At 40.7% G+C, this 18976-nt stretch overlaps 1 protein-coding gene across 7 annotated transcripts in view; it reads left to right on the forward strand.

The window, feature by feature from the left end:
• The window catches only part of ZFYVE9 (zinc finger FYVE-type containing 9), a 184163-nt gene that overhangs the window by 55211 nt on the left and 109976 nt on the right, over positions 1–18976 (forward strand). For 6 of the 7 annotated variants that reach the window (XM_078156632.1, XM_078156631.1, XM_020987768.2 and 3 more), the window contains exon 2: positions 10445–10550. The gene's annotated coding sequence lies outside the window, so the exon portion shown is untranslated. Of the gene's footprint in view, positions 1–2566; positions 2657–10444; positions 10551–18976 lie in introns of those variants that run through there. The other variant, XM_020987767.2, reaches the window with a different exon arrangement.

Consider the following 18976-nt stretch of genomic DNA (forward strand, 5'->3'; position numbering starts at 1 on the left):
TCTATGGGCTGAGAGCTTGGGAATCTCTAGGTACTGCTGGTGATTCATTAACTCCCAGGGCCTGCTCCTTGTTTCCTGGGGCCTAGTCTGTGCTGGCACAGCTGTACTGGACTGTGCTCCACTCTCACCCCAGTGTGATAGATCTTTCCTGCTGAGCTTTTAAGTTGTCTTGGGCTGGAAAATTGTTTTACCCTGTCCTTTTGTGGGTTCTGTCACTCCAGGATTTGTTTTAGGACATTATTTAAAGATATTTATAGGGGTTTTGGGGAGAGCTCAGGTGAGTCCCTGCCTTCTCTCAGCCATCTTGACTCTGCCTCCCTCCAAAATCTTTTTGTATATGTTCATATGGATCTCATTTGCTGCAGAAACAAACCTATAATGTTTCCAACATGTTTAAGAGTTTACTATGTGCTAGGGTAAAATACTTGACTATCTTACCAGGTTGTTGTGAGGAAAATGCTATATAGACCTTAAAATAAGCAAGCTATTTTTACTTCGATGCTTATGGGACTATTTTATTTTGTCCTTGTTCTTCTGTAAATGAATGAATGGATGAAAATCATTTGTTGTGCACTTACTACTTGCAAAACACTGTGCAAAATGTTGGGGATACAAATACAAAGGCAGAAAATAGCTTACTGGGGGAGATAACATAGTGGAGAATGGTAGTCAGGTACTGATATCGTGTTTTGGAAAGTCACAGTAGAGCTGCAGAGGAGTAAGTAGGTTGAGACATACTTTTCATTTACAATGATAGCATTAATTTTGGATCTGGAACCATTATGGTTCTAGGACTGGAAAGGGAGGGTAGAACCTTGGGGTGTGGTAAGGATCTGCTGTGGTAGCAATGGGACAGGTAAGAAGCTGCACAAAGGGGCAGCTAGGTGGTGTAGTGGATAGAGCTGCAGCATTGGAGTCAGGAGGATCTGAGTTCAAATGTGCTTTCAGACACATAACATTCACTAGCTGTGTGACCCTGGGCTTAACCCCATTGCCACCAAAAAAGAAGAAGAAGAAGAAGAAGAAGCAGCAGCAGCAGCAGCAGCCTGGATAAGACCCACAAAAAATTGGACCAGACAAGGCCGTCACCCAACTCTACAGGGATTTCCTCAGTGGGTAGAACGCCTTCCTGTTGGTCTCTTAGTGTTTTGTGTAGACCAGTACAGGAGGTCTTTTTATCTCATGTTCTGTGCTTTTGCTGTATGACCATCCTATGTCCTCTTCTAGCTATGTATGTCCTTAGTAATGGATGGTAGTCTGTATCTTCTGTACCAGTAAGGCATCGCTGATGAACTGTTGCAGCTTTCTTCTACTCACCCTGTGAGTCTCTGTTGTAATTTGAGTTCTTTAGAGCTTGTAATGTTTAATGGTGTTACCGTCCCTGTGTCATTTTTCCCAATACATAGGATTTCAGATCTGAGAGGCCAGTCAGTAAGCAATGAGTAGGTGTTCCTATGTGTCAGGCACTGTATTAAGTGCTGCAGATACATAGAAAGGCAAAATACAGGCCCTGCCCTCAAGGAGCTCACAATCTAAGGAGCAAACAAATATGTGTAAATAAGCTGCATGCAGGATAAATAGGAAATAATAGAGACAAGCCACTGGAATTAAGAAGGATTAGGAAGGGCTTCCTGTAGAAGGCAAAATTATAACAGGAATTTGAAGGAAACCAGGGAGAAGATGAGGAGAAAGTGCGTTCTAGGAATGAGAGACATCCAGAGAAAATGCCCAGAGATGAGAAGTGTGGTGTCTTGTTTATGGAACAGCAAGGAGGCCAGTGCCACTGGACCATAGAGTGGGGGTGGAGGGGGAGGGAGAAAAAGGGCAGTGGGAAGTGCAGGAAGACTGGGAAGTCATAAAGGGTTTTGAACACCAGAGGATTGTGATCCTGGAGGTTATAGGGAGCCACTGGAGTTTATTGAGTGGGGGAGTAACATAATGGAACCATCACTTGAGGTAAATCACTTTGGCATTCTAATGGCAGGTGGCCTGGAGTGGGGAGAGACTTGAAGCAAGTAGACCCACCAGTGGGCTCTTGGTAATTGAGGCACAAGGTGAGGAGGGTCTGCCTCAATGTCAGAGGGGAGAACAGGCCTTGGCAGGAGTGTAGCTGTGGGGGTGAGGGAGAGTTGAAGAGTCCTTTGTGGCTGACACCTGGCTCGTGAGCCTGGGGGTCTGGGAGGATCATAGTGTCCTTGACAGTAATAGGAAAGGTAGGAGGTGGTTTGGAGTAGTGAGTTTTGGGTTTCGATGTGAGTTGCAATGACAGAATTGATTTTGCTTATGGAAGTGATTGTTGATAAATCAAAATAAATTAATTTAAAAAAATTGATTTTGGAAGTGGTCATACAAAATGAGTTTGGTTTTGCACGTGTTGATTTTAAGATGTCTACTGGACATCCAGTTCAAGATGTGTAGCCTTGGACTCTGATGATCACTCGCTTCTCCCTAGCACTTTCTTGGGGACACCACTGTCTCCTAATTTTGCTCCTACCTATCAGACTGTCCCTTCTGTCTCCTTTGCTAGGTCCTCCTCCAGGTCACATTCACTAACCGTGGGTTATCTAGCCTCTGCAGCAAGACCTACCAGCAGGAGGAAGCCATTTCCTCCCCAGGCTGCCCCGCTTCACCATTGGACGGCTCTCATTGTTAGCAAGTAAGCTTTTCTTTACATAAAGCCCAAATCTTCTTACTTCCTTCTTTCCTTCTTCCCCTCCCTCCCTTCACTTTGACCCACCGCACTTGATTCTACATTCTGGTCCAGACAGAACAAGTCTAATCTCTCATTTTGTACTTCTCTCATATGTGAAGGTGTCATCTTGCATTGTCTTATCTCTCTTTTTTAAACAGAAATCCTTTTAAGTGGTGACGAATTACATCTAATTTATTTTTTGGCCCCTCAGCCTAGCACAGTGTGTTATGGATAGTAGGCACTTATTTAAATAAATGATCTTTGAATTAAATTGAATCCCTTATTTAATGTGCAAGTTACTAGTTCCCAAGTAGTGTTCTGGTTCAAATTGTATTTCTTACCCCACCCACACGTTCACACATACTTTTGGGTATTCCAGTACTTGTTGCTATATACAGTTGGACTAATAAACCTGTTCTATGGAGATGTATCTGCTCATTAACCGTTTGTAGTGTTTGGATGGGGACACCTGGATCCCATCTTTGCTCTTATCTAGACGTGGAATGTGCTGTTTTCCTTTTTGTGAATCACCCACCTGGTAAAAAGGCCTAAAATATTAGTGAACGTAAATTACAGGGTTGTTCTCTATTTAATAATATACCTTGTGTGAGCTATTCTAGATATTTGAACCAAATAGTTCCATTGATTAAACTGAAGAGTTGGAAAAGTGTGCTGCTTCACAGTGATTGACGGGGACAGAGGAGGGGAAATGCTTTGTTTTTATAGAAAGAACATTGTACGTGTAGCCTGGGGTTTGAGTTTTGACTTATTTTTGCTTACAGTCAATGCCTGCTGGGCTGAAAGGTTCTGAAGATGGAAGAGCTCCTGGAGGTCATTCAGCCCCAGCCCTTTATTTTACAGTTGGGAGAATGGAGAATTAAGTGACTTCCCCAAGGTCACACAGACAGTTATGTGTAGCTGAGCCAGAATTGAAAACAAGACTCTTCTCACTCCGAGTCTAGGGATTCTAAGGCTTTTTCTCCTGTTCTGCTTTGACTCCTTGTCTTACGTCTAAGGGCCTTTCTTGTAGAATGGGGATATGCAGGCTACCCATCTACCTTGTAGATTTGCCATGGGACTGAAGTAGTGGAGTCATAATAATTGCAACCGGTATTTCTCATATTTGCATTAAAGCTTGCCAAGCGTGTTACCTGTAATAAGCATTTCACATCAAATGATTTAATGTATATAAAGTCTTATATAAATATAGCTTCTATTATTGTTATTGTTATTATTATTATCCATGCCTTGGAACTTCATCATAGGTTAAATTACCTTGGAGTCATTGACTTTGAGTACTTAATGGTTCTTTTGTAACTAAATTCCCTTGAATGGGGGTCTGAGGTGGGCCAGCCACATACTGAAATTCTTTTGTAAGGATTCTTGTTAAATCATTCAGGGCAAATGCCTGCTTTAAAGGGAGGGAGGGAGAGAGGGAGAAGTGTGCTGTGCAAAAGACCACAGTATTCTAAGTCAGAAAACTTAGGTTTGAGGTTTGACTTTGCCATTAACCAGCTAGCTAAAGGGTGACTAATTTATTCAAGATAGGAAATATTAACTCCGCCCCCTCCCGATTAACTCCCAACTCATCTTCTTAATTTTCTTTTCTTCCATTTGAGTTTAGCCAGGATTTTGAAAATTCTTCTTGTCATCAATCTCTCGACTCTTCGGTTGTAAACTGTTCCATTTCATAGATTTCTACAAATTGCTTTCATTTAATATTTTAAACATCATCTTTATTCTTGTCATTTTTCTTCACAGATTTATTATTTTTTAAAAATTCTTCTTGGTCTTCTCTTCATTTTGTTATATTTCAATTTTTATTCTTTCTTCTCTTCTGTGCCTCGGAAAAAGAGTTTTTCTAATCCGTTAAAAAAAGGAAACAATTCCAGAGAAATTAAGTGACTGGCTTAATGTGTGTGTGTGTGTGTGTGTGTGTGTGTGTGAGAGAGAGAGAGAGAGAGAGAGAGAGAGAGAGAGAGAGAGAGAGAGAGAGAGAGAGAGAAATAAGTAACTGAGCTGGAATTGGAACTAAGATTTTTCTCACTTTCTCTTCCCATCTTTCAAAGTTCAGTATTGGAAAATTACAAAATAGTTAACTGAAATTTTGAGCAGTGGAAACTCATATATCTCCCTTATTAATCAATCCTTGATCCACCTCTATCCCCTTTGGCAGTCATCTTGATTTTAAATTTCAGTTACTTAAATTTTTATTTTCAAATATTGAAAATTGAAATATAGGATAAGAATATAGGGATTAGAAAAAAAACATTTTTCTTAGGCATGAATCAGAAGGGACATTAAAAATAAAATTTCCAGAAAATACTGTTTTATACTTGCTGATATCATGCCCTCATCTCCTTTCAGTCTGGTTGTCTTATCCACTCTTTACTAAAGCAATGCACTTCAGAGTCACCACTGATCTTGTTGGTGAATCCATTGACTTTTTTTAGTGCCCACCTTCTGTGGCCTCTGTGGGCCACTCCCTTTTTCTTGCTCTCTTTTTCCTCAGTTTTCCTGACACCCCTTAGTGTCCTTTTCTTGTTTTTCTAACTGCACTTTCTCTTTGTCCTTTACTTTATTAGCTTCCACCTTTAAACATAAATATCCCTCAAGGCATAGTCCTTTTCCCTTTTATCACCCCTCTGTCCTCACTTGGTGAGGCCATCCACTACCAAAGTTTTAATGATTACCTCTAAAGTCTTCTTTTCCATCAAAGATTACCCACCCCAGCCCCCTCCCACCCTTGCTCTGCCCCATCCCAGATTACAGTGAGCTTTGCAGGTTTTGCTTGATTGTAGCCTCTCTTGGAATCTTATATTCTAATATCTTCTCTTTATTTTTAGGAGTAGCTTCCAGGTTTTGTGTGATCTTGACTATATAGAGTTCTTTGGCACTTGAAATGTTTCTTTGTGAGTGCTGGCAGGATTTTTACTTTGATGTGAGAGCCGTGAGTTTTGATTTTGGCACTCTTGGAACTTTTTCTTTTGGGGTTCCTTTCAGCAGGTGGTCTGTGAATTCTTTTTTTCTTTCTTTTTCTTTCTAATCCTAATAAATCAGTTTTCATTTATGATTTCCTGAAATACAGTATCCAGGCTTTTTTAAAAAAAAATCATGGTTTTCAGGAAGTTCAGTGATTCATAAATTATTTCTTCCTGACCTGTTTTTGATGCTAGATATCTTATCCTTTATTTTATTTTTATGTTCTAGTCTTACTGTCTCATAGAGTCATTGATTTTTAGTTACTCTATTCTAGTTTTCAGAGAGTCCATTACTTTCTCTTCTAAGCTGTTTATTCTCTTTCCAGAGAATTTTCCTTTCTTCTTCTCCAGAGCTTTGTATTTCTTGAAACAAGTGGTTACGAATTTGTGTACAGATTGCATGAAGAACCACATTTTAAACTAGCACCTGTAGATCTATGTTTCATCTTGATGTGATTTCTTGCCATTAGTCCAATAAAATTTTCCTACGTTAATTTTCATTTAAAAATCCATCGATTATGTAGAAAACTTCTCTTGATGTGAAATTGCCATCAATAGGTTTTGTTGTTCAGGTGTTTTTCAGTTATGTTTGACTCTGTAACCCCATTTGGGGTTTTCTTGGCAAAGATACTGGAATGGTTTGCCTTTTCTTTCTACAGCTCATTTTACAGATGAGGAACTAAGGCAAACAGGGTGAAATGACTTGCCCAAGGTCACACAGCTAGTAAGTGTCTGAGGCTGTATTTGAACTCAGGAAGAGGAGTCTGCCTGATTCCAGGTCTGGTACTCTATCCACTGTGCCATCTAGCTGCCCTATCAATGGATTTATTACAAAGTTATAAATCTTCTATGGCATCAGTTTCAGCAACATATTATAAATAGGAAACCAAATAAGCATCTTTATAACTGTGTCCATTTGCAGTGCAAAATAGGAAGATTTTGGTTTCTTAGTTGATCACAAAGGTCTTGAGATATATGGGCAGTTTTTCTTCCACTTTATTTGCATATTAAAAATTGCTTTGCATAAGGTTAACCAAGTGAAGTTTCACACTCTATCAGTAATTTAAGGTAGCCCCAATATTTCTAATATTGAATGATTTCTAAGCAGTGTTACACAATGCTAACAAAATTTTTTTTATTCACAGAAATTGTTTCAAAGTTTATTTTTGCTCATCAAAAATATTTAATTTTCTCTGGAAATCATCTTGCCTTGCTAGTCTGTTCTGAATATATACTTCAAAATATTTTCTTAATTGTCCAAATCTAAAACACTTGTACAAAGCCAACACCAGCAGTCTTCTTATCTGTCAGTGATAGTTTTTGTGACTCTCATGATGAATATAGTGAATTGTGTTTTCCTTACTTGGGCTTTTTACTTTGTATTTCTTTATTTCCACTACTTCAACTATCTTTATTGTCTTTGATCTACCTGCAACTGCTTCAGTTGATTTTGCCTTTGAATCTACACTTATTTATCTATAAGAAAAGGGTATTGTTTCACTTTTAAAAATATAATAAGGGGGCAGCTAGGTGGCATAGCGGATAGAGCACTGGCCCTAAAGTCAGGAGGACCTGAGTTCAGATGCGGCCTCAGACCAAACACTTAATACTTACTAGCTGTGTGACCCTGGGCAAGTCACTTAACCTCAATTGCCTAACCAACTCCCCCCCCCCCCGCAAAAATAACACACTCTGGCCACCTTTCCACCTGACAAGCCCGCCTCTTGTGTTGATTATACATTTCCTTGTTGATTAGCTTTACACCATTTTTTAAGTGCTTTGGACCATCATTCCAAATCTACTGCAGCCTTCTTAATGCCCATCATGCACTTCTCCTTGGCTCTTTGGGTCAATTACAAGTTTAATTCAGTAGAGACTCTGCTGTTGCAAACATCCAGCCGTGTGGCTTGGCTTCGCGGGAAGAACATTTATAAAAAAGAAGCTTGAGATCAAAAAAGCATTGTGCATATTTCCAAATGTAATCTAGCCTAATTTTTATATTCATCATTTTTGACATTGTGCTAGTGGCATGTTTTAAAAGGAAAACAGTTTTTCATATGGTCATCGAATACTCTGATACCTCATTTTATCCTCACAACAACCCTGAGAAATGAGTGCTGCTATTATCATCATTCTCACTTTACAGATGAGACTTGCCCGGGCCACTTAAGTATCCTAGGCTAGTTTGGAACTCTGGTCTTCCTGCTTCCAGGCTCAGCATTCTGTGCACTGCACCAGTGGTATAAGTTTATAGACAATGAAATGAATTCTGTTCCGCACATCCAGTTGGAATTGGTTTTGTCTTGTGTGTGCTTGTGCAAGGTTTCTCTTCCATACTTATTTATCAGCTGGTTGATGGTAGTTGACCAGTAGCTGGTGAGGAAGGTAGTTGACTTGTCTTCAATCATGGCTATGATTAAAATCATGAAAGCAGGTCTGGTGATGTGGGGGACATTTCTATTTTTAAGGCTCTTGGATTCAGGGTTCTGGACTGTCTTTGTCAGGGTCTGAAGAGAGAAGGGTGATCAAGATCGTGTTGGCGTGACTCATGGCCGTCTCTCCTTTGGGGTACCTTGCTGGTCCAGTTAGGCTAGCTTGCCTTTTCCTGAGTAGTTAAGTGACTTGCTTTGGGGTCATACACAGACAGTATGAGGCAGTGAACCCAGAACTTAGCTCCAAGGCAGGCTTTCCATTATCAGCACCAACCTTCTTCTTCAGACTTTATATTGTTCTATTAAATTTAATCACATTTGATTTGACTATTTCACTCAGTAATGAAATCTTTTGGATTCTTGCCCATCATCCAGTGTGCTCCCTATATACCCCAGTTTTGTGTCAGCTACAGTTTAGATATGCATGCCTTCCATCAACATCTTTATCTTAATCACTGGCAAAAATGTTAAGTCGCACAGGCAAGTATGGAACTCTGGGGTACTGCATTATAGACATCCTCTCAAGTTGACTTCTTGAACTTGAGTTTCCTCATGAGGGGTTTGAAGTAGATGATTTCTAAGGCTTCTACTGTTTTTTAATGCTTTCTTTTATTTGATGAATTTCCTGTAGTGGAAGGAGCCATGGATTTTACAGTCTAAGGACCTAGACTTGAACCTTGCCTCTAACATACTTACCTGTGTGACCCAGGGAAATCACTTTTAATAGTAATAGTTAGCATTTAGCTGGTCTGCAAAGCACTTTACAAATATTATCTCATTTTACCCTCACAACAACCTTGGGAGGTGGTACTAATATTATCCCCATTTTACAGATGAGTAAACTGAGGCAGCATAGATTTTAACTGACTTATCCAGGGTCACACAAGTAGCAAGTAACTGAGGTCGGATTTGAATTCAAGTCGTCCTGACAGTTGCCGGTCTCTGCCCACTGGGCTACCTAATTCTCTCTAGGTTATCTGTTCTAGACTCTACATTTCCCAGGTAAAATAAAATCTACACAAGCGTTTATTAAGGGCCTAATACGTTCCAGGAACTGTGCTAAGCACTGGCCAGTGAAAATGCACAAAATCTGGATATAGAATACCTTGTGTGAAGGAGAGGGAAGAGGCCAATGTCACTTCATCACAGAGTACATGGGGGAAACGTAAGCTGTAAGAAGACTGGAAAGGTAGGAAAGAGCCAGCTTATGAACACCTTTAAGAGCCAAACAAAATGTTTTGTATTTTTTCTTGGAGGTAAGAGGGAGCCATTGGAGTATATAGAATATAGAGTATGACTTGCTCAAAACTATACTTTAAGAAAGATCAGTTTGACAGCTATGTGGAGTATGGATTGCACTGGGGAGAAACTTGGGCTAGTGGGTGGGGGAGGATCCACCAAAGGACACAGGAGTGGTCAGATGGGTAAGAGCCAGGAGAGAGCAGTGTCACAAAAACCTAGAGAGAAAAGAGTATTGAGGAGAAGAGGAAGAACAGCAGTGTCAGAGGCTCCAGGGAAGTCGGTGACGAGGTCGTGCTCAGCTTTCTCTCAGCTCCAAATCTTGTGATTGATTGCACATATATGATGTGAGTATTTTCAACCATAAATTATCAGCCACTTTCCAGTCTGAGACTAGATTAGACTTAATTCACTCTGTCTGATATGTGAATCAATGATGGGCATTCAAATAGGTCATTACAACCTTATGAATATTAGTGAATATTTAGAAGGAAAGAGCTTTTATATTCCCCTTCTGTCAGGAGGTCATATTGGTGTAAGATCAGATGCTTCCAGCCAGGGAGGGGGACTGGCATCATAAGAAAAGCCATTTGGAGGGAAAGCAGTTGTTGGGCAATAAAATTCGCAGCAGGAAGCTTTCTGAAAGGCAACACAAACATTATGTGTGTGTAGCGTCATGCTAACAGCTGACATTCTTGTTAAGCAGCCCCTTTGTTAGTTCTTGATTCTTGGAAGGCCTATTGTAATGTGAAGTAATTGACTTTGTAGTTGTAGCTTCATGAATTAGGATTCCAGTCAAGGTCATTGGGGAGACAGCGACTTTCTCGTTCTGTAGTTATACTGTCCAGTCAAGAGCAACAGGACTGGCAGCAAAAACATCCTGAACTGTTCATTGACACGATCCTTTCGCATTGGGCAGTCGTTTTAATATAATAAATTGGGTCTGCTCTTACTTTCTGTAGTACCTGGGTCTTTGACTGGGAAAGTACAAGGGTTTGAATCCTGTTGCTCTTATTTGCATGGCATGTGACAGATGTATGTCAGAAAAATGGGGGTCTCTGGCTTTAATAGATATAATGGACAATATGTTTTTCCTTTAGGATCAAATTGAACTCAGTGAATCAGCAAGACTGACTAATGGGGTCACTGACACCATGAAGAAGCATAGAGTCTTTTTCTTATCTCGTGTGTAAGGGGGGAAAAAAGGTAAGAAAATGATTATTTTTTATTTTTCTTTCAGATTTTATTTAGGACACACATAATAATGCAGACGTGACCCTGTTTATTAATTTTTTTACGGTTTCAGTATCGACTTTGTCTTTAGTGTGCTTTATAGCTCATATTATCACGAAGTTTGATTTCATTTTTTCCAAAACTTGCTTGACACTTTCTGCAGTATCTTTAGGTACTTCTGTCCACAGACCTACTTATTTAATACTCTAGGAGGAAAATTGATTCTTTTTGCCTAGAATCAAAGTGTTTGTGTGGTGGTCTAGTGATGCTGGGAACCTCAAAATTCAAGAGAAAATAACAGGTTCTGCCTCAGTGAATTTGACCCAAGCCTCCTTTTCAGCGAGAGATAAGACTTATTAAAACACTGCTTAGGGTGGGCAAGATTTTAAGAATCTGAGCTATTTGGTGATGCTTTGTGTTGACAAGAAGGCCAGACCCTTAAAGAATCTGAGCGATTTAATGGGAACAAGATGGACACTTATATATGGTGGTCAGGGAGTGACCAATAGCTTGGGTGACAGGGAGGTAACAGAAAAGGACCCAGAAGAGCTGGGAAGGTGGAAGGAGTCTAGATGGAATCAAGGGGTGACAGTGTAGGGTGGGGCCGGGTGCAGATAATGAGGGTCACTAGGAAAGGGCAGTTGAAAGGATTAACTGGGAAGGGCCAGGTACCCCAGGTGAACACCAGGACCTGGGCCATGTGGGAAAGTGCAGGGTCTTTTAGGGGTCCATCATTAGTGCTCCATCACTTTTATTTTCACTTAAGCTTGTGTGATGATGGAACAATACGCAGAATTGAATAGCATTCTCGGGACCTCAGAAATCTTAGAGTCCAGTGTTTTCCAAACTTTTGAATGCCTACATTAGTAAAAATTTTTGAGTGTACATTATAAACCATATACATATACTACTATGTGACTGTGTACATTATAAAACTTGAACAGAAATAAAACTTTTTAAAAGGGTGAAATAGAGATGAAACAGTATTTGACCCTAGAGGTATATATAACGAGTCACTGGGGTTTGAGTAGGAGTGACAGGCTCGAAATTATACTTTAGGAAAATCAGTTTGGCTGCTATGTGGTGTATGGATTGAAGCAGAGAGACTCATGGTGAGGGGAACCATAAGGAGGTTACTTCAGTAATCTGAGTCAAAGGTTGTAAGGGCTTAAATTAGCTTGGGACTGGAGCTCTCTACTGGGATCAGAGAGAATGGGCCAAGTAGGAGAGATGTTTTGAAGATAGAATGGCAAAATTTGGAAGAAAGGAAGGAAACAAACATTATTAAATGCAAGGAAGGTGGTAGCCTCTGCCCTTAAGGAACTTATGTTCCAATAGAGAAGACTGAACACAAAAGGGACCCTGAAAAGGTGAGGAGATGCATAAGGAAGGTACCTGATACTGGGGTATGATTTTGAAGTCCAGAAAGTCAGAAGTATTGCTAACAGTAGGCTGATGGAATTCCAGGTAAGCTATTTAAAGTCCTGAAAGGTCATGCCACTAAAGTGCTGCACTCAGTATGCCAGCCAATTTGGAAAACTCAGTAGTGGCTGCTGGCTTGGAAAAGATCAGTCTGCATCCCTATCCTAAAGAAAGACAATGCCAAAGGTTGTTCAGATTACCAAATAGTTGCATTCTTGTCACACACCAGCAACGTTATGCTTAAGATTCCGCAAGCTGGGCTTCAGCAATATGGGAACCAGGAATCACCAGAAGAGCAGGCTGGTTTCTGAAGAGGCAGAGGAACTAGAGATCAAATTGCCAACATTCACTGGATTATAGAGAACGCAGAGGCATTCCAGGGGAAAAAAATTGACTTCTGCTTCATTGACTACAGCCTTTGACTATATCATTGCAGCATCGCTGCAAAATGTGGCGAGTCTTCAAAGAGATGGGAGTACCAGATCATCAGACTTGTCTTCTGAGGAACCTGTATGTGGGTCAAGAAGCAACAGTTAGGACCAAACATGGAACAACTGACTGGTTTAAGATTGGAAAAGGAGTATACCAAGGCTATATATTATCACCTTATTTGACTTATGTGCAGAATATGTCTTGCAAAATGCCAGGCTGGACAAATCAGAAGCCAGAATTGGAAGCCTTTTGGGGGCAAAAGCTTTTTATTATAGTTACTATAATAATTACTGAATAAATCTAAAAGAATATTATGAATAGTATATTAAATTACCCGGGGTGGGGGGCAACTAGGTGGCAAAGTGGATAGAGCGCCGGCCCTGAAGTTGGGAGGACCTGAGTTCAAATCTGGCCTCAGACCAAACACTTGACATTTACTAGCTGTGTGACCCTGGGTATGTCACTTAACCCCGATTGCCTATTAAAAAAAAATTACCTCCGAACACTTTTTGTTGTCGTTGTTTAATGGAGCTCAAGGAACAAAAAACGTTGGCAACCTCTGACACAGAAGAAAGCTTCTAGTGCTTGGGGTACTTTATGGAAGGATTTATGGGATTCTGTGGACAAGAAGAGAAGAAGGAGTGAATGTGTTGTGATCTATGTATTGGAAAGAGTACACACATCAGTGAAATCAGAGGCACATTCAGATGTTGAGTGTAAGGTCTTAAGTCTTCGCAAAAATCTTGTGTAGTTTAGGCACGCTGTGGGTCTTCCTATTTGTGGATGACAAAAGAGACACTCAGATTAAGCTGGTTACCCAGACAGCGAGTAAGTGGCAGCACAAGAGTGGAGTTTGGGCCTTCCGGCTCCACGGTCATCATTCCTTCCCAATGCCGACCTAGGAGTAGAAATGTTCAGATACGGGCCGCTGAGCAGCCGCAAGGCAGGAAGCTGTAGTGCAGCGAGAAAGCCGCTGAGGCTTGTTATACTCGCACGGCGAATGAGGAGCTCTTCCCGAGCAGGAGCTGGAGTGGCCTACGGACTGGAACCTGTTAGTTGTGGTTTGTCCCTCGTTTTCAGAGCGGACCAGTGATGTCAGCGTGTTGACTTGCTGGACGAATTGGATTTAAGTGAGGTGGAGCTGCACAAAGTTGTTAGCCTCGCTCTCTCTCCCAGAGTCATTGAAGACCAGTGGCAGGACAAAAGTCAGGACAACTGGCCATGGTCTGCGGTGCAGTGGGTGACCTTGGTGTTCTCGATGTCTGCCCGACCTCTGAGTGCTCTGCAGTATCCGCTTCAGCAGCCTGAATGGCCATTGGAACACATCGTTCTCAGCCTTCACATGCTTGGGGTAGACATCCCCGAAGTCACTGACGGTCTGAGGCCCATCGGTTACCCTTGGCCTGCTTCCGCCTCTCTGCTGAGATGATTTCATGGGGGTGTGGCTGCCGTGCAGGCCGCAGCTTCGTGGAGCCACAGGTGAGAGTTGGGTGAATCAGGTGACACCAAAAGTAGCGGAGCAGCCCTAAAATGGTCTGAGCAAGCCCTTGCCGCAGAAGTGCTGGTCTTTCCTGAGCACTCCGTCCACCTCCGAGGCTGCTTACTGAGCAAAGAGAAGAGGACGGAGATAGGCGGGTTCGGTGGAAGGAGTGCTGGATCTGGATTCGGGGGGCCTGGGCTTCACTACTGGCCACACTGTGGGCAAGTCATTTTCCCTCTTGAAGTCTGAATTTCCCCCTTTATTAAGTGCCTGCTCTGTGCCATTTACTGTGCTCTGGGAATATTAAGAATGATTTCTAAGCCAGTCTCACAAATTTGCTAGTCAGGTGACTCTGGGTAAGTCACTTGACCTCTCTCACCCCATTTCCTCATCTGTAAAATGGGGACAATGAGAGATGCAAAGCACTTTACAAAATTTAAAGTGCGTGTGAACGCTAGCTATTGTTATATCAGCTTTGAATGTTGAAACATTTGAAAGGGCCAAGGACTTGAGTGGTGATAAATGTTTTTTGGGTCATGGCTGCTGGCAAGGTGGGAGGACACAATTTTTGCAGAATTATTTGCCATGTAGCATCTCTCCAAGGATTACGTCCCTGGATGATTGTTGCTGGGGCTAAGCTAGAAGCAGTGCTGGTGGTCTAATGCGCACTGCTATTCCCAGGGCTCTTGATCAGTGGCCTGTTACTGGGAATTTGACAGGTGATGTTGACGGTGGTGGGGTAGGGCTGGGTCCTTGTTACGTGAGAATCACTCCTTTCCAGCATGGCTCTGGAGGTTGAGGTGGAAGATTCTCTTCAGTGGGGTCTGAGGAGATGATATGGTCAAGATGGTGGCAATGTTTTGACCTGGCACTTGTTGCCTCTTGGGTGTCGACAGACAGACAGACAGACACACACACACACACACACACACACACACACACACACACACACACACACACACACAGTAGCAGATACTATCTCACCACCTGTAGCATTCCCTGATCCCACCCTCTCAACTAAGAACCTTGCTTCATATTTTACTGAAAAAGTCGAGGCCATTCATCGAGACTTCCCTTCCCCCTCCTCTTCTTCTCATGTCACCCAGATGCCTTCTACTGCGATCTCTTCCCTCACCGCTGTCTCACATGAAAAAGTGCCCTTTTTTCTTGCCAGGACTAACCTTTCTATGTGCACAAGGGATCCTATTCTATTCCATCTAATTTTTTAGGAGATTGCCCCTCTGTCATCCTCACTCTCTGACTTATCTTCAAACTGTCCCGTTTTCCTGACTACTTCTTTGCTGCATAAAAACAGCTCGTGTCTTGCCTGCCTTCAGAAATCCTCACTCAACGCATCTGTCTCTGCCAGCTATCTTGTCATATCTCCTCTTGCTCTCTTCTTAACTTTGAACTCTGACCTCATTATTCAACCAAAACTGCTCTCTGCACAGTTAACTATTTCTTCATTGCCCAATCTGATGGCCTTTTTCAGTCTGTCTTGACCTCTCTGCAGGCTTTGATGCTCTTTTTTAACTCTCTCCTCCTTGGTAGTCTCTGCATGTCTGATTGCTCCTTCTTAGTCTCCTTTGCTGAATCTTTGTTCAAATCATGCCCATTTGCTAATTGTGGGTGTCACAGAGGCATCTGTCTTGGGCCTTCTCTTCTCTCTCTATACTATTTCACTTGGTGGTCTCATCAGCTCCCATTAATTCAGTTGTCTTCTCTGAGCTAATGATTCTTCAGTCTGCTCTTCCAGTGCTAACCTCACTATAGACATCAGTCTCCAGTTTCCATCTTGAAGTTGATATGCTCTAGTCATATTTTTAAAAATTAAATTTTATTTTTGAGCAAAAAATGAACCTTCTTCTCTCCCTTTTCCTTTCCTTCCTCCCATTCCCAAACACATTGAGAAATCAAGAAAAACAAAAATTCTGTTACAAGCATGTATATAGTCAAGCAAAACAAAATTTTGTATTGGCTGTTTCTTTTTTAAAAATGTCTTAATCTGGGACAGCTAGGTGGCACAGTGGATAGAGCACTGGCCCTGGAGTCAGGAGGACCTGAGTTCAAATCCAGCCTCAGACACATGACACTTAATAGCTGTGAGACTCTGAGCAAGTCACTTAACCCCATTCTTCCCCCCCCCCCAAAGTCTTAATCTGTGTTCTGAGTTCATCACCTCTCTGTTAGGAGGTGGGTTGCATGTTTCATCATTAGTCCTCAGGAATTGTGTTTGCCCATTGTGTTGATCAAAGTTCTGAAATTTTCTTTTTCTTTATTTCAAATTTTTAGACAGTATTTTATTTTTCTCCCCAAAAACAATTTTTAGCATTGATTATTTTTAAAAAAATTTTTGAGTTCCAAATGCTATTCCTCCTTCTCTGTCTTCTCCCCTCCCTGACACATGAAGCATTTTGATATAGGTTATACATGTGCAATCATGTAAAATATTTCCATATTAGTCATTTTGTACAAGAAGACTCAAACAAAAAGAAAGAAGGGAGAACAAAAGAAAGATAGTAAGCTTTAGTCTGTATTCAGACAATATCTGTTCTTTCTCTGGAGGCGGATAGCATTTTTCATTCATGAGTCCTTTGGGATTGTCTTGGATCATTGTATTGCTGAGAATAGCCAAGTCATTCACAGTTCTTCATTGTACAATATTGCTGTTACTGGGTAACAGCGTTCTCCTGCCTCTGCTCACTTCACTCAGCATCAGTCCATACAAGTCTTTCTAGGTTTTTCTGAAATCCACCTGCCATCATTTCTTATGGAACAATAGAATTCCATCACAATCATATACTGCAACTTGTTCAGCCATTCCCCAATTGATGGACATCCCTTCAGTTTCCAATTCTTTGCCACGAGAAAAAGAGCTATAAGTATAGCTGGCATTTCTAGTGCGATATCAAATAATGGTGGTGACGATGGACATCCTTGCTTCACCCCTGATTTTATTGGGAAGGCTTTTAGCTATTCCCATTATAGATAATGCTTACTGATGGTTTTAGATCAATATTATTTATCATTGTAAGGTAAGCTCCACATGTTCCTATTCTCTCTAGTGTTTTTAATAGGAGTGGGTATTGTATTTTGTCAAAGGCTTTTTTCTACGTCCATTGAGATAATCATATGATTTCTGTTGGTTTTGTTATTGATATGATCAATGATGTGGATAGTTTTCCTAATATTGAACCAGCTCAGCATTCCTGGTTTAAATCCTACCTGGTCATTTGATGCCTCAAAAAGAGCTACAAATATTTTTGCACATCTTTAGAATTTATTTATTTAGGATCAATCTCTCTCTTAATCTGTCCTCCCTTTAGTTCCCCCTTTTCTCTTCTTCCTTTCCCTTCTATTTTGTTGTAGAATAAAATGTGTGTCTGTACTCAACTTTGTGTGTGTGTGTGTATTCTTCCTTCTTTTGACTAGTTCAAATGAGAGTGAGGTTTGAGTGTCAGCCACTCTCCCTATCCCCTCCTTGTTTATATAATGATATAATATTAGTAAAGTGCTTAGCATAGGGCCTCGCACTTGGTAAGTACTATATAAATGTTAGCTGCTGTTATTATTATTATTCATGTTTACTTGTGTGCCTTCATTATCTGAAATAATTTTCTTAATCTTATTTTCTTCCCCTCCCCAACTGTATTCCTTTCCCCCTCTATTTACGTTCTTTTTTAAGGTTATCAAGACCTAACAGAACTGCTCCCAGGCCTTTTTTAATGGGACTACCTCAGTGAGCCATGATGATGATAGGATCATAGGGGACACACATGTATCATTTTTGCCCTATTGAAATGTAATCAGTTTATCCTCATTTAGTTCTTTATCATTCTTCAGTTGTCTTTTCCTTTCTTTGTTTCTCTTGAATCCTGTGTTTGAACTTCAAATTTCTGTGCAGCTGTGGTCTTTTTATTAGAAATGTGTGGAAGTCTTCTAATTCATTAAAAATCCACTCCCCCCCCATAGGATTATAATTTAGTTTTGATGAGTAAGTTATCCTTGGCTGTCTTATGGAATATAGTATTCCAAGTTCTCCCTTTCTTCATAGTGTGGCTGCTAAATTTTGTGTGATCCTCACCATGGCTCCTTGGTACTTGAATTTTTCTTTCTAGTTATTTGCAGTATTGTTTCTTTGGCCTAGAAGCTCTAAATTTGGGCTGTGATGATCCTGGAATTTTTCATTGTGAAGTTTCATTCGGGAGGTGACCAGTGAGTTCTTTTAATTTCTACTTTGCTCCCTTGTTCTAGGAGATTTAGGTACTTTTCTTTTAAGATTTCTTCAAATTTGATGCCTGGGCCTTTTTTTGTATGTGGTTTTCAAGTTGTGCAATGATTCTTAAATTTTTTCTCCTTGATCTGTTTTTCAGAAAAATTACTTTTGCTGTTTTTTGTTGTTTTTTTTTAAACATATGTATACATTTTTTGATTTGTTTTAATTTGTTTAAAACATTAATTAAAATATTTGTTTTAATATTTCCAATGGGATAATTGGCTTCTGTTTGGTCCATTTGAATTTTTGGGGAGTTTGTTGCTTGGACAAAATTCTGTCCCTTTTGTGCCAAGTTGTTAATTTCCTTTCCAGTTCTTTATTCCATAGCTTTCATTTCTTTTCCATTTTTTCTTCAAGTGCTTTTTAAACTCTTAAAAAAAAAAAGCAACTCTTGCGTCATCTCTTCCAGGAATTCTGGTTGAATTTGTGCCCACACTTTGTTTGTTTGTTTGTTTTTGAAGCCACGCTTACAGATTTTTGGAGTCATTCTCTTCTGCTTCTTGTCTTGAGTGTCCCTGCCACCATTATAGGTCACTCTAGCAGAGTTCTTTTCTTTTTTTTGGCCCATTCTTCCAAGCCTGTTTCCTGACTTTGGACTTGATGTTAGGGCAGGGCTCTGCAGCACTTTTGGAGGTTAGGTCTGGTCAGGACCTGTTGCTGATTTCTTGGGAGTATTGAGTATGGTGTTATTCTGGGCTCTCAATGATAGGCCTGCAGGACCTGTAAAAGCTTTCATTGCTTTCAAAGTGGTCTGAACCAGAGCAAAGTCTGATTGCTGCTGCTCTCTCC

Source organism: Phascolarctos cinereus, unplaced genomic scaffold (assembly GCF_003287225.1).
Source record: "Phascolarctos cinereus isolate Bilbo 61053 unplaced genomic scaffold, phaCin_HiC Scaffold_5;HRSCAF=322, whole genome shotgun sequence".
Lineage (NCBI taxonomy): Eukaryota > Metazoa > Chordata > Mammalia > Diprotodontia > Phascolarctidae > Phascolarctos > Phascolarctos cinereus.